This window comes from Heterodontus francisci, unplaced genomic scaffold (assembly GCF_036365525.1).
Source record: "Heterodontus francisci isolate sHetFra1 unplaced genomic scaffold, sHetFra1.hap1 HAP1_SCAFFOLD_606, whole genome shotgun sequence".
Taxonomy (NCBI): domain Eukaryota; kingdom Metazoa; phylum Chordata; class Chondrichthyes; order Heterodontiformes; family Heterodontidae; genus Heterodontus; species Heterodontus francisci.
Genome location: NW_027140713.1, coordinates 645951 through 672097, shown reverse-complemented (window position 1 = coordinate 672097; position 26147 = coordinate 645951). Strand labels below are relative to the sequence as shown.

At 47.5% G+C, this 26147-nt stretch overlaps 1 protein-coding gene across 5 annotated transcripts in view; it reads left to right on the top strand.

The window, feature by feature from the left end:
- Window positions 1–26147, top strand: part of LOC137360538 (beta-1,3-galactosyl-O-glycosyl-glycoprotein beta-1,6-N-acetylglucosaminyltransferase 3-like) — a 76012-nt gene continuing 49865 nt past the window's right edge. For all 5 annotated transcript variants that reach the window (XR_010971917.1, XR_010971916.1, XR_010971915.1 and 2 more), the window contains exons 1-3: window positions 1–63; window positions 8026–8229; window positions 14281–14419. The gene's annotated coding sequence lies outside the window, so the exon portion shown is untranslated. The remainder of the gene's footprint in view (window positions 64–8025; window positions 8230–14280; window positions 14420–26147) is intronic.

Sequence of the window (26147 nt, the reverse complement as noted above, 5' to 3'; positions counted from 1 at the left end):
ACATCCATCAACGCACAGACTGAGCGGCAGAGCCAGGAGGGCGAGGACTGGCGGCAGCTGCAGGTACAAGACACTGTCTATATCGGGTAATGAGGATTCAAACACTCTGCTCAGTCCACAAGGGACTGATCTGTTAAACAGATATTGATGTCCTATGAGTACAAACGATGAATCATAGTCAAAGGATTCTTCTTTCTTTTTCTTTTGGGCCTCCTTATCTCGAGAGACAATGGGTAAGCGCCTGGAGGTGGTCAGTGGTTTGTGAAGCAGCGCCTGGAGTGGCTATAAAGGCCAATTCTGGAGTGACAGGCTCTTCCACAGGTGCCGCAGAGAAATTTGTTTGTCGGGGCTGTGGCAGAGTTGGCTCTCCCCTTGCGCCTCTGTCTTTTTTCCTGCCAACTACTAAGTCTCTTCGACTCGCCACACTTTAGCCCCGCCTTTATGGCTGCCCGCCAGCTCTGGCGAACGCTGGCAACTGACTCCCACGACTTGTGATCAATGTCACAGGATTTCATGTCGCGTTTGCAGACGTCTTTAAAGCGGAGACATGGACGGCCGGTGGGTCTGATACCAGTGGCGAGCTCGCTGTACAATGTGTCTTTGGGGATCCTGCCATCTTCCATGCGACTCACATGGCCAAGGCATCTCAAGCGCCGCTGACTCAGTAGTGTGTATAAGCTGGGGATGCTGGTCGCCTCGAGGACTTCTGTGTTGAGATACGGTCCTGCCACCTGATGCCAAGTATTCTCCGGAGGCAGCGAAGATGGAGTGAATTGAGACATCGCTCTTGGCTGACAACCGTTGTCCAGGCCTCGCTGCCATAGAGCAAGGTACTGAGGACACAGGCCTGATACACTCGGACTTTTGTGTTCCGTGTCAGTGCGCCATTTTCCCACACTCTCTTGGCCAGTCTGGACATAGCAGTGGAAGCCTTTCCCATGTGCTTGTTGATTTCTGCATCTAGAGACAGGTTACTGGTGATAGTTGAGCCTAGGTAGGTGAACTCTTGAACCACTTCCAGAGCGTGGTCGCCAATATTAATGGATGTAGCATTTCTGACGTCCTGCCCCATGATGTTCGTTTTCTTGAGGCTGATGGTTAGGCCAAATTCATTGCAGGCAACCGCAAACCTGTTGATGACACTCTGCAGCCACTCTTCAGTGTGAGATGTTAAAGCAGCATCGTCAGCAAAGAGGAGTTCCCTGATGAGGACTTTCCGTACTTTGGACTTCGCTCTTAGACGGGCAAGGTGGAACAACTTGCCCCCTGATCTTGTGTGGAGGAAAATTCCTTCTTCTGAAGACTTGAACGCATGTGAAAACAGCAGGGAGAAGAAAATCCCAAAAAGTGTGGGTGCGAGAACACAGCCCTGTTTCACACCACTCAGGATAGGAAAGGGCTCTGATGAGGAGCCACCATGTTGAATTGTGCCTTTCATATTGTCATGGAATGAGGTGATGATACTTAGTAGCTTTGGTGGGCATCCAATCTTTTCTAGTAGTCTGAAGAGACCACGTCTGCTGACGAGGTTAAAGGCTTTGGTGAGAAATGAAAGCAATGTAGAGGGGCATCTGTTGTTCACGGCATTTCTCCTGTATCTGACGAAGGGAGAACAGCATGTCAACGGTCGATCTCTCTGCATGAAAGCCACACTGTGCCTCAGGGTAGACGCGCTCGGCCAGCTTCTGGAGCCTGTTCAGAGCGACTCGAGCAAAGACTTTCCCCACTATGCTGAGCAGGGAGATTCCACGGTAGTTGTTGCAGTCACTGCGGTCACCTTTGTTTTTATAGAGGGTGATGATATTGGCATCGTGCATGTCCAGAGGTATTGCTCCCTCGTCCCAGCACAGGCAAAGCAGTTCATGTAGTGCCGAAAGTATAGCAGGCTTGGCACTCTTGATTATTTCAGGGGTAATGCTGTCCTTCCCAGGGGCTTTTCCGCTGGCTAGAGAATCAATGGCATCACTGAGTTCCGATTTGGTTGGCTGTATGTCCAGCTCATCCATGACTGGTCGAGGCGGGGCTGCATTGAGGGCAGTCTCAGTGACAATATTCTCCCTGGAGTACAGTTCTGGGTAGTGCTCAACTCAGCGGTCCATTTGTTTGCGTTGGTCAGTATGTCCCCTGATTTAGATTTGAAGGGGGCGATCTTCTTGATGGTTGGCCCAAAAGCTCTCTTCATGCCATCATACATTCCTCTGATGTTTCCGGTGACTGCATAGGTGTTGCCAGTAGTCATTTGCGCAGCGCCTGGCTGTTCTTTGTGCAGTGCTTCTGGCTGCTTTAAGTGTTACGGATGTTAAATCGCTGGGGGCTTTCTTGTAGTTCAACAGTGCAATGCACTTAGCGGCTATGACAGGTTCTAGCTCTTCGAAGTGAGATTGAAACCAGTCTGCATTTTTCTTCGCACTTTTGCCGTAGGTGGTCAAAGCTGACTCATAGATGGCATCTCTGATGTGGGCCCACTTGGTCTCAGCATCCCCTGTGGGAGTGTTTTGAAGGGCTGTTACAAGTAAATTTAGAAATTTTTGTAACAGCTGTGGGTGAGAAATTCTGCTCGTGTTGATGCGCGGGTGGCCCTTCTGCTTGGAATGATGCAACGTCTTTGGTCTGAGTCTAACCTTGCTGCACACCAGGGAGTGGTCGGTGTCGCAGTCCGCACTGTGGAGACTCAATGTAGACATTGCAGCACTTCAGGAGACTCGCCTCCCCGCGAGTGGATCTCTAGCAGAGCAAGACTACACCTTCTTCTGGCAGGGCAGGGATCCTGAAGAACCAAGACAGCATGGAGTGGGCTTCGCCATCAGAAACTCCTTGTTCAGCATGATCGAGCCTCCCTCAAATGGCTCGGAACACATCCTGTCCATCCGACTGCTCACCACCTCTGGTCCAGTACACCTGCTCAGCATCTATGCTCCAACACTCTGCTCCCCACCTGAAGCTACAGACCAGTTCTACGAGCAACTCCATAACATCATTAGCAGCATCCCCAACACCGAACACCTATTCCTGCTGGGGGACTTTAATGCCAGGGTTGGGGCCGACCATGACTCATGGCCCTCCTGCCTTGGGCGCTATGGCGTTGGAAGGATGAATGAGAACGGGCAGAGACTGCTTGAGTTGTGTACCTATCATAACCTCTGCATCACCAACTCGTTCTTTCACACTAAACCCTGTCACCAGGTTTCATGGAGGCACCCAAGATCACGTCGTTGGCACCAGCTAGACCTCATTGTCACAAGGCAAGCCTCCTTAAACAGTCAAAGGATTAAGGTTGTGATAACACCTAGCACACGGTCATGTGGCTATACGGCCTTCTTGAAAAGGCAAGTAATGACATAACATTATTTAAAAACATCATTTGTTCACAAATGCTCAGAAGTAAAATACTTCTTATATTTGGGGCAGAGTTGAAGTATGATTTGAATCAAATTTTAAACCAAATATATAATGCTTTTAATAACATCAATAATCTTCGCATGGAGGCAGGGGAGAAAAAGCTGAATTAAATATTAAATGAATATTTTGCATCTGTCTTTGCCAAGGAAGAAGATGCAACCCAGGCCTGAGTGAAAGAGGAGGGAATTAGTACACTAGAAGGATTTAAAATTGATAAGGAGGAGTTAATGGATAGGCTGCCTGTATGTAAAGTTGATAAAGCACCAGGACTGGATGTGATGATATTGCGGGAAGTGAGAGTGGAAATTGCAGAGACACTGGCCATAATTTTCCAGTCTTCCTTAGACTCAGGGGTGGTGCCAGAGGACTGGAAAATTGCAAATATTACACCCTTGTTCAAAAAAGATAAACCCAGCAACTACAGGCCAGACAGTTTAACTTCAGTGTTGGGGAAACTTCTCGAAATAATAATTCGAGACCAAATTAATAGTCGCTTGGAGAAAGGCAGGTTAATTAAGGAACGGCAGCATGAATTCGTAAAGGGGAAAATCGTGTTTAACTTACTTCCTATAGTTTTTCGTAGAGGTAACAGAGGGCTTCCAGAAGGCATTTGATACAGTGCCAGACAGGAGACTTGTGAGCAAAGTTGTGGCTCATGGAATAAAAGGGATGGTAACAACATGGATGCGAAATTGGCTGAATGACAGGAAACAGAATAGTGGTTATTAATGGATTTTTTTTCCGGGCTGGAGGAAGGTTTATAGTAGAATTCCCTTGGATAAGTGTTGGGACCTCTGCTGTTCCTGATGCATATTAATGACCTAGACCTTGGTGTACAGGGCAAAATTTCTAAATTTGGAAGCATTGTGAACTATGAGGAGGATACTGTAGAACTTCAAAAGCACTTAGATAAATTGGTGGAATGAGCAGAAAGGTGACAGATGAAGTTCAATATGGAGAAATGTAAAGTGATTCATTTTGTAGGAAGAACATGGAGAGACAATCTAACATAAAGGGTACAACTCTAATGGGGATGCTAGAGCAGAGAGACCTGGCGGTATATGTGCATAAGTCATTGAAGGTGGCAGGATAGGTTGAGATCGCAGTTAACAATGCATACAGTATCCCAGGCTTTATAAATATGGGCATAGCGTACAAGAGCAAGGAAGTTATGTCGAACTTGCATAAGATACTAGTCTGGCCTCAACTGGAGTACTGCATCCACGTCTGGGTGCTGCACTTTAGGAAAGGTGTGAAGGCATTGGAGCGAGTACAGAAAAGATTCATGTGAATGGTTCCAGGGATGAGGAACGTCAGTTATGAAGATAGATTGGAGAAGTTGGGACTGTTTTCCTTGGAGAGGCAAAAGCTGAGAGGAGATTTGATAGAGGTATTCAAAATCATGAGGGATCTGGACAGAGTGGAGAGGGAAAAAACTGTTCCCACTCATGAAAGGATCGAGAATGAGAGGGCACAGTTTTAAAATAATTGGCAAAAGAAGAAAATGTGACACGAGGAAAGACTTCTTCACGCAGCGAGTGGTTAGGATCTGGAATGCGCTGCCTGTGATGGCGGCAGGTTCGATTGAGGCATTCAAAAGGGAATTAGACTGCTTTCTGAAAAGGAAGAATGTGTAGGGTCACTGGGAGAAGGCGGGTGTGGAGTGGCACTTAGTGAATTTCTCTTTCCAATAGCTAGTGCGGACACGATGGGCCGAACGGCCGCCTTCTGCACTGCAACGATTCTGTGATTCTGTAAATTCTTTCACTAATATTTGTATATGAAATTTTATTTACCATGAAAATCATATTTCAAAATAATTCTTGAATTAAGAAATGGGTATATTTCACCAAACAATAGAAGCTTATTTAAGGTTGAGGAAGCAAGGATCAGACAGGACTCTAGAGGGTTACAAGGTAGCCAGGAAGGAACTGAAGAATGGACTTAGGAGAGCTAGAAGGGGACATGAAAAAGTCTTGGCGGGTAGGATTAAGGAAAATCCCAAGGCGTTCTACACTTATGTGAGGAACAAGAGGATGGCCAGAGTGAGGGTAGGGCCGATCAGGGATAGTGGAGGGAACTTGTGCCTGGAGTCGGAGGAGGTAGGGGAGGTCCTAAATGAATACTTTGCTTCAGTATTCACTAGTGAGAGGGACCTGGTCGTTTGTGAGGACAGCGTGGAACAGGCTGATATGCTTGAACAGGTTGAGGTTAAGAGGGAGGATATGCTGGAAATTTTGAATGATATGAGGATAGATAAGTCCCCGGGGCCAGACGGGATATACCCAAGGATATTACGGGAAGCGAGGGAAGAGATTGCTGCGCCTTTGGCGATGATCTTTGCGTCTTCACTGTCCACTGGAGTAGTACCGGATGATTGGAGGGTGGCAAAAGTTGTGCCCTTGTTCAAGAAAGGGAATAGGGATAACCCTGGGAATTATAGACCAGTCAGTCTTACGTCGGTAGTGGGCAAATTATTGGAGAGGATTCTGAGAGACAGGATTTATGATTATTTGGAAAAGCATAGTTTGATTAGAGACAGTCAGCATGGCTTTGTGAGGGGCAGGTCATGCCTCACAAGCCTTATTGAATTCTTTGAAGATGTGATAAAACACATTGATGAAGGAAGAGCAGTGGATGTGGTGTATATGGATTTTAGCAAGGCGTTTGATAAGGTTCCCCATGGTAGGCTCAGTCAGAAAGTAAGGAGGCATGGGATAAGGGGAAGTTGGCTGTCTGGATACAAAATTGGCTGGCCCATAGAAGTCAGAGGGTGGTAGTAGATGGAAAGTATTCAGCATGGAGCTCGGTGACCAGTGGTGTTCTACAAGGATCTGTTCTGGGACCTCTGCTCTTTGTGATTTTTATAAATGACTTGGATGAGGAAGTGGAAGGCTGGGTTAGCAAGTTTGCCGATGACACGAAGGTTGCTGGAGTTGTGGATAGTGTGGAAGGCTGTTTCGGTTGCAACGGGACATTGACAGGATGCAGAGCTGGGCTGAGAAGCGGCAGATGGAGTTCAACCTGGAAAAGTGTGAAGTGATTCATTTTGGAAGGTCGAATTTGAATGTGGAATACAGGCTTAAAGACAGGATTCTTGGCAGTGTGGAGGAACAGAGGGATCTTGGGGTCCATGTCCATAGATCGCACAAAGTTGCCACCCAAGTTGATAGTGTTGTTAAGAAGGCGTATGGTGTGTTGGCTTTCATTAACAGGGGGATTGAGTTTAAGAGCCGTGAGGTTATGCTGCAGCTCTATAAGGCCCTGGTTCGACCACACTTGGAATATTGTGTTCAGTTCTGTTCGCCTCATTATAGGAAGGATTTGGAAGCTTTAGAGAGAGTGCAGAGGAGATTTACCAGGATGCTGCCTGGACTGGAGGGCATGTCCTACGAAGAAAGATTGAGGGAGCTAGGGCTTTTCTCATTGGAGCGAAGTAGGATGAGAGGTGACTTGTTAGAGGGGTACAAGATGATGAGAGGCATAGATAGAGTGGATAGTCAGAGACTTTTTCCCAGGATGGAAAGGGCTATCACCAGGGGGCATAATTTTAAGGTGATTGGAGGAAGGTTTCGGGGAGATGTCAGAGGTAGGTTCTTTACACAGAGAGTGGTGGGTGCGTGGAATGCACTGCCAGCGGTGGTAGTAGAAGCAGATACATTAGGGACATTTAAGCGACTCTTGGATAGGTACATAGATGATAGTAGAATGAAGGGTAGGTAGTTATTTTGATCTTCGAGTAGGTTAAAGGTTCGGCACAACATTGTGGGCCGAAGGGCCTGTACTGTTCTATGTTCTATGTTCTATCATCTGCTGCTTCTAAAGATACAATGCCAATTTCCGAATTCGATCTGGACTCCATATCAGGCGACCCATATCATCACCGCACATGAGCACTTTCAACTGGATGTAATTTATGGGATTAATATTAACATATAAAAGGAAGGAACTACTGCCTAGCAGCAAACTAGATTTTCGTATATACAAGCGTATGAAAATTACGGATAGGAAAAGACTGTCCATCTACTTGTGATGTATTACACATTACAGTCCCTACTCACCCAGAGCCATGTAACCTGGGAGAGGCGAAAGCCCAGGCCCATTAGGAGAGGAAAAGATTTGAAAAGTTCGGCTCTGACATCTTCAGGTGATCGAAACTAGTCAAGGAGATCACAGTGCCCCTGATTTATAGTACAGGGTACCTACCTCCTGTAGATGGTGATCTCCACCCCCTCTCATGCAGGACTGCATCAAATCATCATTTACTGCACAAGGCAGCAACTTGTTTCATATTTGCTAACATGTGGGAAAAGCAGAACTGTATACATCCATACTAGTTCGGCTATAATTATGCAGGTCCAGTTCTTTGAGCATTTAACTACGATGTTTGAATCTAGATATCAATCTTATACACTTCCTCTTCGCCTTTCCCAAACCTTCAATATCCCTCAATCATGTGAGGACACCAAAATTGAATGCTGTATTCTAATCAAGGTCTTATGCAAGGACAAAATGGTAAGCTTTGTTTAGGAGTGAACTGTCCTCTGATACAACCTCGAGCCTTATTTGCTTTAGTTATCGCTTGCTGGCATTTCTCATGAACCTTTAGTCAATATATTCTCTCAGGGTCTTATCCAAATCTATCAAACCTCGATTCATTGCGCTGCTTGGCTGCACTTATTGCTGTGAACAGCTTTCTTCAAGAACGAAAAGTGTCAAAACAAGATCAAGATCACTCCTGACAGATGAACATCTCTCCGGAATACTCCACATTGCTACATCAAGTGTGCAGGCAGGCATTGATTACTTGTACAAGCAACACAATACCAGGTATCTCACTAAATCAGTGTTTAACATAGTGATGAGAAAGTAATTTAATAAATCAGTCTTCTCATTTAAAGCTTTTTCACAAAAATGATTTTTTTTATTGTTTTGCTCAAAAGTACGATATATTTCGAATGCCTTTATCTTTCTGAAATTTGCTCCCCTATGTAGGACAATAAATTGTAATTTATTTTTATTTAATTTACAGATATAGCACTGAAACAGGCCCTTCGGTCCACCGAGTCTGTGCCGACTATCAACCACCCATTTATACTAATCCTACATTAATCCCATATTCCTACCACATCCCCACAATTCCCTCAATTTCCCTACCACCTACCTATACTAGGGGCAATTTATAATGGCCAATTTACCTATCAATCTGCAAGTCTTTGGCTGTGGGAGGAAACCAGAGCACCCGGCGAAAACCCACGCAGTCACAGGGAGAACTTGCAAACTCCACACAGGCAGTAGCTAGAATTGAACCCGGGTCCCTGGAGCTGGGAGGCTGTGGTGCTAACCACTGTGCCGCCCAAATTGAATCAAATGTGGCCCCTCATGCAACAAGGTTGGACACCCCAGCTCCAAGCCTTTAAACTTGTTTTTTTTAAAATAACCTAGCCACTATGTGATTTTAAAACACAGGTTTAAAAGCTTGGAGTAAGACATTCAAAATTACCAGGTGCAAAAGTAATTTGAAAGGATTGAGATCATCGGGGTATTAGGCTGGGTCCTGGCTATCTATGCCTGTGTTCACACATGGTGTAGCCAACTCTATTCTGTCAACAAAATTAATTTGCGTTGGCATTGCGTACTATTTTGCTTGCTAGCCAGCTAATACAGTTCTGCTGCTCTCCATTAATGTTTGTAAGATTAGTTACTTTCTTTATAGAGAGAAATGTGTTTTAAAATGGATTGTATTTTGATGGCTTTAGGTTGGCTATATACTTTATATATAGATGAATTGCCCCATGTCTGTGACTGAATCAATAATTTTGTCAACTGTCCATGGTGCAACATGTTGATGCCTATCCTGGCTTTGAGGAGCTATGACATCCGGTCAATGCAACTCTCATTCCAACAACTGTCCATGACCATATGGTAGAACATTCTCTTCCTTCCGGCTGCCAATTGTGCGATGGGGCCCCTCGCTGGAATCTGCCGCAGATCCCCAGCTTGGGGGCAATCAAATCCAAGTGTACATCTCTGAACCCAAGTGGAACACAGCGTTAATCGCAGATTTAGACCCCAGAGATGACTGTCTCTCAGGATCTGCTATCCTCTCACTTGTTGCTAAGGTCACAGACTGGGATCATGGAAAAATTTCACTGTTCACACGGGTCACAGAAAAATCCCGTTGGTCACTGCGGTCACTGATCAATTCCACTGGTGACTGGGGTCACAGATTAATCCCACTGGTCACTGGGTTCACAGAATAATCCCTCTAGTCACTGTGGTCAAGGACCAATTCCACTAGTTACTGGGGTCGCAGACCAGTCCCACTGGTCACTGGGTCACAGACTAATTCCACTAGTCACTGTAGTCAAGGACCAATTCCACTAGTTACTGGGGTCACAGATTAATCCCACTGGTCACTGGGTTCACGGAATAATCCCTCTAGTCATTATGGTCAAGGACCAATTCCACTAGTTACTGGGGTCGCAGACCAGTCCCACTGGTCACTGGGTTCACAGACTATTCCCACTGGTTCCTGTGGTCAAGGACCAATTCCACTAGTCACTGGTGTCACAGACCAAACCCCTTGGTCACTGGTGTCACGGACTAATCCCACTGGACACTAGGTTCACAGAGCTATCCCGCTGGTCACTGGGTTCACAGACTAATCTCACTGGTCACTGGGTTCACAGACTAATCTCACTGGTCATTTGGTTTGCAGAGCTATCCCGCTAGTCACTGGGTTCACAGACTAATCTCACTGGTCACTGGGTTCACAGAGCTATCTCACTGGTCACTGGGTTTGCAGAGCTATCTCACTGGTCACTGGGTTCACAGACTAATCCCACTGGTCACTGGGGTCACAAACTAATTTCGCTGGTCACTGGGGTCACAGAATAATCTCACTGGTCACTGGGTTCACAGAGCTACCCCACTGGTCACTGGGTTCACAGACTAATCTCACTGGTCACTGGGTTTGCAGAGCTATCTCACCGGTCACTGGGGTCACAGACTAATCTCACTGGTCAGTGGGGTCACAGACTAATCCCACTGGTCACTGGGTTCACAGACTAATCTCACTGGTCAATGGGTTCACAGAGCTATCTCACTGGTCACTGGGTTCACAGACTAATCTCACTGGTCACTGGGGTCACAGACTAATCTCACTGGTCACTGGGAACACAGACGAATCTCACTGGTCACTGGGTTCACAGAGCTATCCCACTGGTCACTGGCTTCACAGACTAATCTCACTGGGCACTGGGTTCACAGAACTATTCCACTGGTCACTGGGGTCACAGACTAATCTCACTGGTTACTAGGTTCACAGACTAATCTTACTGGTCACTGGGTTCACAGACGAATCTCACTGGTCACTGGGTTCACAGACTAATCTCACTGGTCACTGGGGTCACAGACTAATCCCACTGGTCACTGGGGTCACAGACTAATCTCACTGGTTATTGGGTTCACAGACTAATCTCACTGGTCACTGGGTTCACAGAGCTAACCTGCTGGTCACTGGGTTCACAGACTAATCCCGCTGGTCACTGGGTTCACAGACTAATCTCACTGGTCACTGGATTCACAGAGTTATCTCCCTGGTCACTGGGTTCACAGACTAATCCCACTGGTCACTGGGGTCACAGACTAATCCCACTGGTCACTGGGTTCACAGACTAATCCCACTGGTCACTGGGTTCAGAGTCTAATCTCACTGGTCATTGGATTCACAGAGCTATCTCACTGGTCACTGGGTTCACAGACTAATCCCGCTGATCACTGGGTTCACAGACTAGTCTCACTGGTCACTGGGTTCACAGATTAATCCCACTGGTCACTGGGTTCACAGACTAATCTCACTGGTCACTGGGTTCACAGACTAATCTCACTGGTCACTGGATTCACAGAGCTATCTCACTGGTCACTGGGTTCACAGACTAATCCCACTGGTCACTGGGTTCACAGACTAATCCCACTGGTCACTGGGTTCAGAGACTAATCTCACTGGTCATTGGGGTCACAGAGCTATCTCACCGGTCACTGGGGTCACAGACTAATCTCACCGGTCACTGGGGTCACAGACTAATCTCACTGGTCAGTGGGGTCACAGACTAATCCCACTGGTCACTGGGTTCACAGACTAATCTCACTGGTCAATGGGTTCACAGAGCTATCTCACTGGTCACTGGGTTCACAGACTAATCTCACTGGTCACTGGGAACACAGACTAATCTCACTGGTCACTGGGTTCACAGACGAATCTCACTGGTCACTGGGTTCACAGAGCTATCCCACTGGTCACTGGCATCACAGACTAATCTCACTGGGGTCACAGACTAATCTCACTGGGCACTGGGTTCACAGAACTATTCCACTGGTCACTGGGTTCACAGACTAATCACACTGGTTACTAGGTCCACAGACTAATCTCATTGGTCACTAGGTTCACAGACGAATCCCACTGGTCACTGGGTTCACAGACTAATCTCACTGGTCACTGGGGTCACAGACTAATCCCACTGGTCACTGGGTTCACAGACTAATCTCACTGGTTATTGGGTTCACAGACTAATCTCACTGGTCACTGGATTCACAGAGCTAACCTGCTGGTCACTGGGTTCACAGACTAATCCCGCTGGTCACTGGGTTCACAGAGGTATCCCGCTGATCACTGGGTTCACAGACTAGTCTCACTGGTCACTGGGTTTGCAGAGCTATCTCACTGGTCACTGGGTTCACAGACTAATCTCACTGGTCAGTGGGTTCACAGAGCTATCGCACTGGTCACTGGGTTCACAGAGCTATCCCGCTGGTCACTGGGTTCACAGACTAATCTCACTGGTCACTGGGTTCACAGACTAATCTCACTGGTCACTGGGCTCACAGAGCTATCCCGTTGGTCACTGGGTTCACAGACTAGTCTCACTGGTCACTGGGTTTGCAGAGCTATCTCACTGGTCACTGGGTTCACAGACTAATCTCACTGGTCAGTGGGTTCACAGAGCTATCGCACTGGTCACTGGGTTCACAGAGCTATCCCGCTGGTCACTGGGTTCACAGACTAATCTCACTGGTCACTGGGTTCACAGACTAATCTCACTGGTCACTGGGCTCACAGAGCTATCCCGTTGGTCACTGGATTCACGGACTAATCTCACTGGTCACTGGGTTCACTGACTAATCTCACTGGTCAGTGGGTTCACAGAGCTATCTCACGGGTCACAGACTAATCTCACTGGTCACTGGGTTCACAGACTAATCTCACTGGTCACTGGATTCACGGACTAATCTCACTGGTCACTGGGTTCACAGACTAATCTCACTGGTCAGTGGGTTCACAGAGCTATCTCACGGGTCACAGACTAATCACACTGGTCACTGGGCTCACAGAGCTATCCCGTTGGTCACTGGATTCACGGACTAATCTCACTGGTCACTGGGTTCACTGACTAATCTCACTGGTCACTGGGTTCACAGAGCAATCCCATTAGTCACTGGATTCACAGACTAATTTCACTGGTCACTGGGTTCACAGAGCTATCCCGCTGGTCACTGGGTTCACTGACTAATCTGATGGTCACTGGGTTCACTGACTAATCGCACTGGTCACTGGGTTCACAGAGCTATCCCGTTGGTCACTGGATTCACGGACTAATCCCACTGGTCACTGGGTTCACAGAGCTATCCCATTAGTCACTGGTTTCACAGACTAACCTCACTGGTCACTGGGTTCACAGAGCTATCCCGCTGGTCACTGGTTTCACAGACTAACCTCACTGGTCACTGTAGTCACAGACCAATTCCACTGGTCACTTGAGTCATGGACCAATCGAATATACAAAGAGCACCTCAGGATAGTAGGAGCCACCCACTATCCTGGCCCTGAAGTGGCATTGAGAAACATAAACATTTACAGCACTGAAGGAGGCCATTTGTCCATTAATGTCTGCTCGGGCTCCTTAAAAGTTGTAAAACTATTCCCCGTTCCCAGCTCTTTCCCAACAGCCCTGCAAATTGTTAGTTTCCAAATATGGATCCGATTGGTCTTTGAACCTGCTTCAACCACCCCTTCAGATCATTACTCACAGTGCAAAAATAATATCATTTCCCTTCTTGTTCTTTTGCCGATTACCCTAAATCTGTGTCCCATGGTTACGACCCGCTTGCCACTGGAAACAGCTTCTTTTTATTTATTTTTAGGGCGTATGTCAAAAAACTTTCCACTTGTCGGTGAATCCATATTAAAGGCCATAAATAGAAATTCGTCACAAACAGATCCAGTGAAGAAATTGAAAAGGAATTTCTGTACGCAAAGACTGTTTCGAATGTGGATGTGACTGCTACATGGTGCAACTGAACTGAACTGTTTGATGCCTTTAAGGGGAGACTTGAAGCAGACTTGGAAAGAGAGCGAAGGGTATAGAGGGATGTGAGGTTGAACGGACTGTTTCTGTGCTTTTCTGTTTAATTCTATGTTAATAGTAAGAGTGAAGCAAACAGCGGCTGGAAAAGGTGAAAAGGGGAAAGGTTAGGGGGGTCAAATTCATCTTCGCTGGAAACCCAGAATGGGGGATAATCAATCTTATATTCACTCCATCTTACCTTACTTTTCTCGGTTGTTTTCCTATCCTGTTATTTTAATCCCTTTAGATTTTTTTTCTCTGTTTCCGAAGACCCTCCTTATACATCCATCCCACGCTTGTTCTCTTTCTCACCCGCCTTTTTCCTGTTTAATATTAATTGCTTCTCTCTTTCAATCTACCTGTGCCTGCGCTGAGAAGATGCGGAGTTGGCGCTCTATTCTCTTCCTTCTCGCTTTTTATTTCACTCCCACCGTGGTTGAGATGCAGCCCAACTCACCATGTTCTTCATCACCAGGTGATCTGCATCCAGTTTCCAGGCCACTTCACGCGTTAAATGGAGTGACCGAGGGTCGGGCAGTCAGCAGTTCAGCAAGCGGACATGCTCAACCAGCTTCGGAAGAAAGACAGCAGATGGGCAGCGGTGTCCTCGCACGGTAAGTGACGCGCGATGTTACGGGCGGGGCACCAAGACTAGCCCAGTAACTGCTCTCTGCACAGGTGACTGTTAGGCAACAGAAGGTTTCCCGTTTCGGAATGGAACAAGCAACCTGGAACCGTGTAGAAATAGTCAAGAAGTGCACAGTTATCGCGAAGTAGCATACATTCATAAAATAATACAGTACAGGAAGAGTCCATTCGGCGGTATAAAAGGCAAATGGTATGTTGGCCTTCATAGCGAGACGATTCGAGTACAGGAGCAGGGATGTCTTGCTGCAATTATATAGGGCCTTGGTGAGGCCACAACTGGAATATTGTGTGCAGTTTTGGTCTCCTTATCTGAGGAAGGATGTTCTTGCTATAGAGGGAGTGCAGCAAAGGTTTACCAGACTGATTCCTGGGATGGTGGGACTGATGTATGAGGAGAGATTGAGTCGGTTAGGATTATATTCGCTGGGTTTCAGAAGAGTGAGGGGGGATCTCATAGAAACCTATAAAATTCTAACAGGACTTGACAGGGTAGATGCAGAAAGGATGTTCCCAATGGTGGGGGAGTCTAGAACCAGGGTTCATAGTCTAAGGATACGGGATAAACCTGTGAGGACTGAGATGAGGAGAAATTATTTCATCCAGAGAGTGGTGAGCCTGTGGAATTCGCTACCACAGAAAGCAGTTCAGGCCAAAATATTGTATGTTTTCAAGAAGGAGTTAGATATATCTCTTGGGACGAAAGGGATCAAAGGGTATGGGGCGAAAGAGGGAACAGGTTACTGAGTTGGATGATCAGCCATGATTATGATGAATGGCAGAGCAGGCTTGAAGGGCTGAATGGCCTATTCCTGCTCCTATTTTCTATGTTTCTATTCTGTCCATCGAGTCTGTGCTGGCCCTTTGAAAGAGATACCCAATTTTCTCCAAGTTAGTGTCCGACATGCCCTGCCTGAGAGTGTGGTGAAGGCATATTCAGCCATGGCTTTCAAAAGGTAAGTGGATAAGCAACTGAACAGCAAAAAAAAAAAAACACAGGGCTATTTGGAATAGGGCGTGGGAGTGGGACTAGCAGAGAGCCAGCACAGACACAATGGGATCAATGCCCTCCTTCTATGCTGTATCAAAGGGCAATGTGTTTAATATGAGGGCGGCACAGTGGCGCAATGGTTAACACCGCAGCCTCACAGCTCCAGGGACCCGGGTTCGATTCTGGGTACTGCCTGTGCGGAGTTTGCAAGTTCTCCTTGTGACCGCGTGGGTTTTCGCCGGGTGCTCCGGTTTCCTCCCACAGCCGAAGACTTGCAGGTGATAGATAAATTGGCCATTATAAATTGCCCCTAGTATAGGTAGGTGGTAGGGAATATGGGATTATTGTAGGGTTAGTATGAATGGATGGTTGTTGGTCAGCACAGTCTCGGTGGGCCGAAGGGCCTGTTTCAGTGCTGTATCTCTAAATATAAAACATAAATATAATAATATGACAGCAAAGCTGCATACTTACAAGGTGGAGTTTAAGCGCTGTTGCAATTTCCAGCACTTGCATTATCATCTAATTCAGACAGTGTGAAGCACAGCTTTAATAGTTGATCAACTTGTCCAAAGTGCAGGTATTTCCAGAGCTTTTTTTCTTTCTTTGAAATCTGTGGTAGTTTATTTCTGAGCAGGCTTCTCTATTTTTTCAATTTGATGCTAAACCTCTCAGTCCACAAACACACCAGCTGGTGAAAAAAGCAGGACACTAAAATAGAGGAAAGATTCAGGCTTAATGATAAGTTTGCACAGAGGGGGACCCAGCCACTTCACCCTGGGGTTCCAGACTAATGACAGCCAACACCGCAGCTCCCAGCCCCCGACAACCATGCTGCAGTGGCTGGGACCTCGTCTTCTCCAAAATCTGCCAGCTCCATTCAGGTCTGGCACTCCCACATCTCACCATGTGGTCACGCCCACATTCTTGTTCCATTCTGTCACGGGATGTGGGGTGGCAGCATTTGTTGCCCATCCCTGACTGCTTTTGACATCTGAATGGCTTGCTCGGCCATTTCAGTGGGCAGTTCAGAGTCAACCACATTGTTGTAGCTCTGGAGTCGCATGTCGGCCAGACTAGGAAAGGATGATAGATTTCCTTCCCGAAAGGATAGAGGTGAACCAGATGGGTTTTTATGATAATCAATAGTTTCATGACACTATTACGGAGACTAGCTTTTAATTCCAGACAATTTTAAAAATTAATTTGTTAATTAATTGAATTTAAATTCAACCATCTGCTATGGTTGGATTTGAACCCATATCCAGAGGGATTTAGTCTCTACTCTAGATTACTACTCCAGTGACATTACCACATTGCCGCCATCTCCCCAATTCCACCACACGGTCAAACCTACATCCCTCCACATGTGAGCTCCCTCCTGTTCCACACACAATCACTGCCACAACCCTCTACTGTCCCGACACATGGTCATTCACACAGCTGTTCACAAGGTCACTTCGATCCCCTCCACATAGCTGTGGTCACTGAGGATGGAGGGTACTGAGTGTGAGGGGATACTGAGTGTGAGGGGATACTGAGTGTGGGGGGATACTGAGTGTGGGGGGGGATACTGAGTGTGGGGGGGGATACTGAGTGTGGGGGGGGTTACTGAGTGTGGGGGGGGTTACTGAGTGTGGGGGGGTTACTGAGTGTGGGGGGGGGATACTGAGTGTGGGGGGGGGATACTGAGTGTGGGGGGGGGATACTGAGTGTGGGGGGGGGATACTGAGTGTGGGGGGGGAATACTGAGTGTGGGGGGGGAATACTGAGTGTGGGGGAGTACTGAGTATGGGGGAGTACTGAGTATGGGGGAGTACTGAGTGTGAGGGGATACTGAGTGTGGGGGGGGGTACTGAGTGTGGGGGGGTACTGAGTGTGGGGGGGTACTGAGTGTGGGGGGATACTGAGTGTGAGGGGATACTGAGTGTGAGGGGATACTGAGTGTGAGGGGATACTGAGTGTGGGGGGGTACTGAGTGTGGGGGGGTACTGAGTGTGGGGGGTTTACTGAGTGTGGGGGGTTTACTGAGTGTGGGGGGGTACTGAGTATGTGGGGATACTGAGTATGTGGGGGGGTACTGAGTATGGGGGGGGGTACTGAGTATGGGGGGGGTACTGAGTATGGGGGGGGGTACTGAGTATGGGGGGGGGTACTGAGTATGGGGGGGGGTACTGAGTATGGGGGGGGTACTGAGTATGGGGGGGTACTGAGTATGTGGGGATACTGAGTATGGGGGGGTACTGAGTATGGGGGGGGGTACTGAGTATGGGGGGGGTACTGAGTATGGGGGGGTACTGAGTATGGGGGGGGTACTGAGTAAGGGGGGGGTACTGAGTATGGGGGGGTACTGAGTATGGAGGGTACTGAGTATGGAGGGTACTGAGTATGGGGAGGTACTGAGTATGGGGAGGTACTGAGTATGGAGGGTACTGAGTATGGAGGGTACTGAGTATGAGGGGATACTGAGTATGGGGGGGTACTGAGTATGGAGGGTACTGAGTATGGGAGGGTACTGAGTATGGGGGGGTACTGAGTATGGAGGGTACTGAGTATGGGGAGGTACTGAGTATGAGGGGATACTGAGTATGGGGGGGTACTGAGTATGGAGGGTACTGAGTATGGAGGGTACTGAGTATGGGGAGGTACTGAGTATGGAGGGTACTGAGTATGAGGGGATACTGAGTATGGGGGGGTACTGAGTATGGAGGGTACTGAGTATGGGAGGGTACTGAGTATGGGGGGGTACTGAGTATGAGGGGATACTGAGTATGGGGGGGGTACTGAGTATGGAGGGTACTGAGCATGAGGGGATACTGAGCGTGGGGGGGATACTGAGCGTGGGGGGGGGATACTGAGCGTGGGGGGGGGGATACTGAGCGTGGGGGGGGGGATACTGAGCGTGGGGGGGGATACTGAGTGTGGGGGGATACTGAGTATAGAGGTAATGTGGATGGGGAGTGCAGAAATGGGATTGAGATCATCGGAGTGCAGGTGGTGCGGTACATGTTGGGTACGGGGAATACTGAGTATGGGGGCAACTGTGTATGGGGCAGGGTAGTTACTGAGTAAGGTGATACTGAGTATGGGTGGATTCTGTGTATTGGGGGTACTAAGTCTGGGGTATTGAGTATGGAGGGTACTGTGTTTAGGGGCATACTTAGTATGAGGGATACCGAGTATGGGAGGTACTGAGTGTGTGTGTGTGGGGGGGCAGGGCGGTTGGGTGTTGAGTATTGAGTATGGGGGTATTGATTATAAGTGGTATTGATTATGGGGGTACTGAATATGGGTGGGAATGAATATGGGGTTACTGAGCAGCGAGTTAGTATTTAGTGTACTATGAATGGGGATACTAAGTTGGAGGATACTGAGTTTAAGGGCTGGTTGTGCTGAGTTTTGGGTTAGTCAGTTCGGGTCCTGATTTTGGGGTGAACTGGTTTTGGGGCAATTCAGTTTGAGGGTTATTTAATTTGTAGTTCTGAGTTTTGGGTTATTAAGTTTGGGGGTTATTGACTTTGCGGTACTGAGTTTGGGGGTACTAATTCTAGGGATTGGGTACCTAGGTTAGAGGGTACTGAATTTGTATGATAATGAGTTTGAGGGTTCCTGATTTTGGGAGTACTGAGTTTGGGGGTTACTGACTTTAGGGGTGCCTGAGTTGGGACGCATTGAGCCTCGTGGTGACTGAGTTTGGGTAGTGAATTTGGAGGGCACAGAGTTTGGGGGTACTGAATATAGGGGGTACGGACTTTGGGGTTATTGTGCTTGCAGTACTGAGCCTAAGAGGTGGTAAGTCTAGGGGTTCCTGAGTTTGGGGGTACTGAGACTAGTGGCGACTGAGTTTGGGTACTGAATGTAGCGGGTACTGGGTTTGGAGGTACTGAATATGGGGATACTGCGTTTGGGCTGCATGACTTTGCAGGTTACTGGGCTTGGCGATACTGAGTCTAGGAGGTACTGAATTTACAGGGGTGCTGAGTTTGTGAGTTGTTCAGTTTTGGCAATCTGATTTGGTTTGCTCTTGCTCCAGAATTTATGTTGCAAGACCTGGATCTCCAGCCAGGGATTGTACTGGGATACTTTCTTCATCTTCTGATTTCTCTGTTTGTGGTGAACAAATGAAAGATCAAAACAAGAAATCCAAAGCTCATTAACCTCCAACTTACTTTGAAAGAATTTTGTCAAACGACAGTGGCCGAGTCCTGGAACACAAAGTCCAGGGTTTATCTCTCTGACTGAACAGTAGGAGATTTGATTTCATGAAAGCCTGGGGCAGAGACTCTGTAAAACGGCTGCACTGAGCTCCAGGTTGGTGTGCTGTTTGCCCTGAGTCCATGCATTAGTTGAAACAATGTGCTATTTTCGTTCTCCCTTTTAAAGTCGCCTTGCACAGATTTAAAGTATTTGGTAAGAGAAGCAAAATTGACACGAGGAAAAGCTTTTTCACGCAGCGAGTGGTTAAGGTCTGGAATGTGCTGGCTGAGAAAGTGGTGGAAGCAAGTTCAGCTGAAGCATTCAAAGGGGAATTGTTATGTAACAAGGAAGAATGTGCACGGTTAGGCGGAGAAGGCGGGGAAATGGAACTGAGTGAATTCCTCTTTCGGAGCACTGGTGTGGACACGATGGGCTGAATGGCCTCCTTCTGCACTGTAACAATTCTCTGATTCTGTGATTCTAACAAGCAACTTTGAGCTGCTGGCGTGATACAATCTGACTCTTTGATCTAATCTCATTCTTAGCGTTTACTGATATTACCTAAGGCAGGATCATAGGCTTAGTTTTAAACAAGTGAATCAGAATCAGTACACTTCTGATTATACCTCTGTTGCTCAACAGTATAACAGGAAATTACTCTCCCAATATTACAGCAGTAAATCTGTCTTCATAGTTCATTCCTTTTTATCCTTCTGCTGGTGCAACTCTATGGTGTAAAACTCTACGACTCTATAACAGTTCCCATTTATTTTGGGCTTTTAAAGTAGTGAATGAACCCAGTCCGCTTCACAGGAACTTAAGCAGAGAAAAGTTGACACTGAGCCAAAGAAGGAGACTTTAGGACTGGTGACTAAAAGCTTGGTCATAGAGGTAAGTTTTAAAGTGCTTCCTAAAGGGAGAGAGAGAGGTACATAGATTTAGTGATGATTCTTTGGCCTCCTTATCTCGAGAGACAATGGGTAAGCGCCTGGAGGTGGTCAGTGGTGTGTGGAGCAGCGCCTGGAGTGGCTATAAAGGCCAATTCTAGAGTGACAGACTCTTCCACAGGTGCTGCAGAACAATTTGTTTGTCAGGGCTGTTACACAGTTGGCTCTCCCCTTGCGCTTTTGTCTTTTTTCCTGCCAACTGCTAAGTCTCTTCGACTCGCCACACTTTAGCCCCGCCTTTATGGCTGCCCGCCAGCTCTGGCGAACGCTGGCAACTGACTCCCACGACTTGTGATTAATGTCACACGATTTCATGTCGCGTTTGCAGATGTCTTTAAAGTGGAGACATGGATGGCCGGTGGGTCTGATACCAGTGGCGAGCTCGCTGTACAATGTGTGTTTGGGGATCCTGCCATCTTCCATGTGGCTCACATGGCCAAGCCATCTCAGGCGCCGCTGACTCAGTAGTGTGTACAAGCTGGGGATGTTGGCCGCCTCGAGGACTTCTGTGTTGGAGATACGGTCCTGCCACCTGATGCCAAGTATTCTCCAGAGGCAGCAAAGATGGAATGAATTGAGACGTCGCTCTTGGCTGACATACGTTGTCCAGGCCTCCTGCCATCGAGCAAGGTACTGAGGACGCAGGCTTGATACACTCGGACTTTTGTGTTCCGTGTCAGTGCGCCATTTTCCCACACTCTCTTGGCCAGTCTGGACATAGCAGTGGAAGCCTTTCCCATGCGCTTGTTGATTTCTGCACCTAGAGACAGGTTACTGGTGATAGTTGAGCCTAGGGAGGTGAACTCTTGAACCACTTCCAGAGCGTGGTCGCCAATATTGATGGATGGAGCATTTCTGACGTCCTGCCCCTTGATGTTCGTTTTCTTGAGGCTGATGGTTAGGCCAAATTCATTGCAGGCAGCCGCAAACCTGTCGATGACACTCTGTAGGCACTCTTCCGTGTGAGATGTTAAAGCAGCATCGTCAGCAATGAGGAGTTCCCTGATGAGGACTTTCTGTTCTTTGGACTTCGCTCTCAGACGGGCAAGGTTGAACAACTTGCCCCCTGATCTTGTGTGGAGGAAAATTCCTTCTTCAGAAGACTTGAATGCATGTGAAAACAGCAGGGAGAAGAAGATCCCAAAAAGTGTGGGTACGCCACTCAGGATAGGAAAGGGGTCTGGTGAGGTGCCACCATGTTGAATTGTGCCTTTCAAATTGTCATGGAATAAGGTGATGATACTTAGTAGCTTTGGTGGACATCCAATCTTTTCTAGTAGTCTGAAGAGACCATGTCTTCTGACGAGGTCAAAGGCTTTGGTGAGATCCATGAAAGCAATGTAGAGGGTCATCTGTTGTTCGCGGCATTCATCCTGTATCTGACGAAGGGAGAACAGCATGTCAACGGTCGATCTCTCTGCACGAAAGCCACACTGTGCCTCAGGGTAGACGCGCTCGGCCAGCTTCTGGAGCCTGTTTAGAGTGACTCGAGCAACGACTTTCCCCACTATGCTGAGCAGGGAGATTCCACGGTAGTTGTTGCAGTCACCGCGGTCACCTTTGTTTTTATAGAGAGTGATGATATTGGCATCGCGCATGTCCTGTGGTGCTGCTCCCTCGTCCCAGCACAGGCATAGCAGTTCATGTAGTGCCGAAAGTATAGCAGGCTTGGCACTCTTGATTATTTCAGGGGTAATGCTGTCCTTCCCAGGGGCTTTTCCGCTGGCTAGAGAATCAATGGCATCACTGAGTTCCGATTTTGATGACTGTACGTCCAGCTCATCCATGACTGGTAGAGGCTGGGCTGCATTGAGGGCAGTCTCAGTGACAACATTCTCCCTGGAGTACAGTTCTAGGTAGTGCTCAACCCAGCGGTCCATTTGTTTGCGTTGGTCAGTGGTTATGTCCCCTGATTTAGACTTGAGGGGGGGCGATCTTCTTGATGGTTGGCCCAAAAGCTCTCTTAATGCCATCATACATTCCTCTGATGTTTCCGGTGTCTGAGGCCAGCTGAATATGACTGCATAGGTGTTGCCAGTAGTCATTTGCGCAGCGCTTGGCTGTTCTTTGTACAGTGCTTCTGGCTGCTTTAAGTGCTACGGATGTTAACTCGCCGGGGGCTTTCTTGTAGTTCAACAGTGCAATGTGCTTAGCGGCTATGACAGGTTCCAGCTCTTCATTATGAGATTGAAACCAGTCTGATAGTGAAAAGGAAATTGGGTACGTACAAGAGGTCAGAATTGATCATGGAATTTTAGGGCTGGAGAAGGTTACAAAGATAGGGAGGGCAAGGTCATGTTGAGATTTGAACATTAGGATGAGATTTTTTACAATTGAGGGGTTGATGGATCAGAATGCAATGCAGGTCAGGAGCACAGAGACACCTGGCAGAAGAGCCTTGGATGTGATGATGTTTACTGAGGGTGGAGGATGGGAGGCCTGCCAAGAGAAGCGTGGAGTGGCGGAGTTTCAGCATTTGCATTACCGATGTGACTTCTCTGTTCATAAATCACTGAGCATATCTGGTAAACACTTAACCATTTATTGGATGTCGAAAAGCATTTCTCGGATATTTTAAAGCCTTGAAGTATATTTAAACATCGATGTCTGTTCAGAGACTCCCTGAGTGGCAGTGTTTAACGAAGGTGGATCACAACCATGAAAAATGTTGCAAGACACACGTACTGCTTATCAAAAAAAAACAATTAACAGTTTCTGGAAGCAGTGAATCATACAACGATGCAACACAGAAGGAGGCCATTCAGCCCATTGTGGCTGTACTGGCTCTTCGAAAGATACATCCAATTAGTCCCACTCTTCCATCCTTATAGCCCTGCATTTTCCCCCATCAATTATTTCTCCAATTCCTTTCGGGGCAATGCTTTCTCAATCATAACAACTCAATGCACACATGTTTCTCATGTCACCTCTAATTCTTTTACTAATTATTATGAGGGGCATTGATAGGTTAGATAGAAAGAAATCTTTTCCCTTAGCGGAGGGGTCAATAACCAGGGGGCATGGATTTATGGTCAGGGGCAGGAGGTTTAGAGGGGATTTGAGGATGTATTTTTTTCATCCAGAGGGTGGTTGGAATCTGGAACGCACTGCCTGAAGGGGTGGTAGAGGCAGGAACCCTCACAACATTTAAGAAGTATTTAGGCGAGCACCTGAAATGCAGTAGCATACAAGGCTATGGGCCAAGTGCTGGAAAATGGGATTAGAATAGTTAAGTGCTTGATGGCCAGCAAAGACACGATGGGCCGAAGAGCCTGTTTCTGTGCTGTATGACTCTATGACAATCGCCTTAAATCTGCCAGTTTCTCCCTATTTACTCAATCAAAATCCTTCACAATTTGAACAGCTCTTTTAAATCTCCCCGTTAAGCTTCTGTACTCTAAAGAGAGCAATCCCAGTCCCTCTAGTCTTTCCACATGACTGAAGTCCCTCATCCCTGGTACCATTCTAATACATCTCTGCACCCTCTGCAAGGCCCTCACATCCTTATTAAAGTGCGGTTCCTGGAACTAGACACAAAACTCTGGCTGAGGCCAAGCCAATGTTTCATAAAGGATTTCTATGATCATAGCAGAATCAAAGAAACTTACAGCACTTACAACGTAGTCGGAGGCCATTTGGTCCATCGTGCTGTGTTGGCCCTTTGAAAGAGCCATGTGCTAGGTCCCACAGCCTTACCCAGGAATGCTCCTCCTCCTTAAGTACCAGTCCAACTCCTTAAAATTGACTCTATCTTTTCTCCGCTGGTCCAATCTCTTCCCACCTACATCCGTGACTCTTCTGACGCCCTATGTCATTTTCCTGGTCCCAACCGCCTCCTCTTCACTATGGACGTCCAATCGCTCTACACCTCCATCCCCCACCAGGATGGTTTGAGGGCTCTCCGCTTCTTCCTGGAACAGAGGCCCAACCAGTCCCCATCCACCACCACCCTCCTCTGCCTGGCTGAACTTGTTCTCACATTGAACAACTTCTCCTTCAACTCCACGCACTTCCTTCAAGTAAAAGGTGTCGCTATGGGTACCCGCATGGGTCCTAGTTATGCTTGTCTTTTTGTGGGATATGTCGAGCATTCTTTGTTCCAGTCCTACTCAGGCCCAATCCCCCAACTCTTTTTCCGGTACATTGATGACTGTATCGGTGCCGTTTCCTGCTCCCGCCCCGAACTGGAAAACTTTATCAACTTTGCTTCCAATTTCCACCTTTACATGGTCCATCTCTGACACTTCCCTTACCTTCCTCGACTTCTCTGTCTCCATCTCTGGGGATAGGTTGTCTACTAATATCCATTATAAGCCCACCGACTCCCACAGCTACCTCGACTACACTTCTTCACACCCTACCTCCTGTAAGGACTCCTTTCCATTCTCCCAGTTTCTTCGTCTCCGACGCATCTGCTCTGATAATGCTACCTTCCATGACGGTGCTTCTGATATGACCTCCTTTTTCCTCAACCGAGGATTCCCCCCACTGTTGTTGACAGGGCCCTCAACCGTGTCCAGCCCATTTCCCGTACCTCTACCCTCACCCCTTCCCCTCCCTCCCAGAACCGTGACAGGGTTCCCCTTGTCCTCACTTTCCACCCCATCAGCCTCCATATCCAAAGGATCATCCTCCGCCATTTCCGCCACCTCCAGCGTGATGCCACTACCAAACGCATCTTCCCCTCCCTTCCCCTGTCAGCATTCCGAAGGGATCGTTCCCTCCGCGACACCCTGGTCTACTCCTCCATTACCCCCACCACCTCGTCCCCATTCCATGGCACCTTCCCCTGCAATCGCAGGAGGTGTAATACCTGCCCATTTACCTCCTCTCTCCTCACTATCCCAGGCCCCAAACACTCCTTTCAGGTGAAGCAGCGATTTACTTGTACTTCTTTCAATGTAGTATACTGTATTCGCTGCTCACAATGTGGTCTCTTCTACATTGGGGAGATCAAGCGCAGACTGGGTAACCGTTTTGTGGAACATCTCCGCTCGATCCGCAAGCAGGACCCTGACCTTCATGTTGCTTGCCATTTCAACACTCCCCCCTGCTCTCATGCTCACATCTCTGTCCTGGGATTGCTGCAGTGTTCCAGTGAACATCAACGCAAGCTCGAGGAACAGCATCTCATCTACCGATTAGGCACACTACAGCCTGCCGGACTGAACATTGAGTTCAATAATTTCAGAGCATGACAGCCCCCCATTTTACTTTCATTTTTAGTTGTTTTTTCTTTATTCTTTTTTTCTTTTTTACATTTTTTACAACCTTTCTTTTGCATTTATTTCATTTCATCTTAGTTTGTTCAGTTTGCTTACCCACTGTTTTCTTTTCATGTTTGCACTTGTTGCTGTTCAATATTCAGTCCGTTAACACCTTTTCTGTACTAATGCTTTGTCTTTCAACACACCATTAACATATTGTTTGCCTTTGCTCCATGACCTTTTGGTCAGCTCTGCGGCCGTGTCCAATCTGCACCTTCTCCTTTGTTATCTCTTGCCCCACCCCCACCTCACTTGCTTATAACCTGTGACATTTTTAATATTTGTCAGTTCCGAA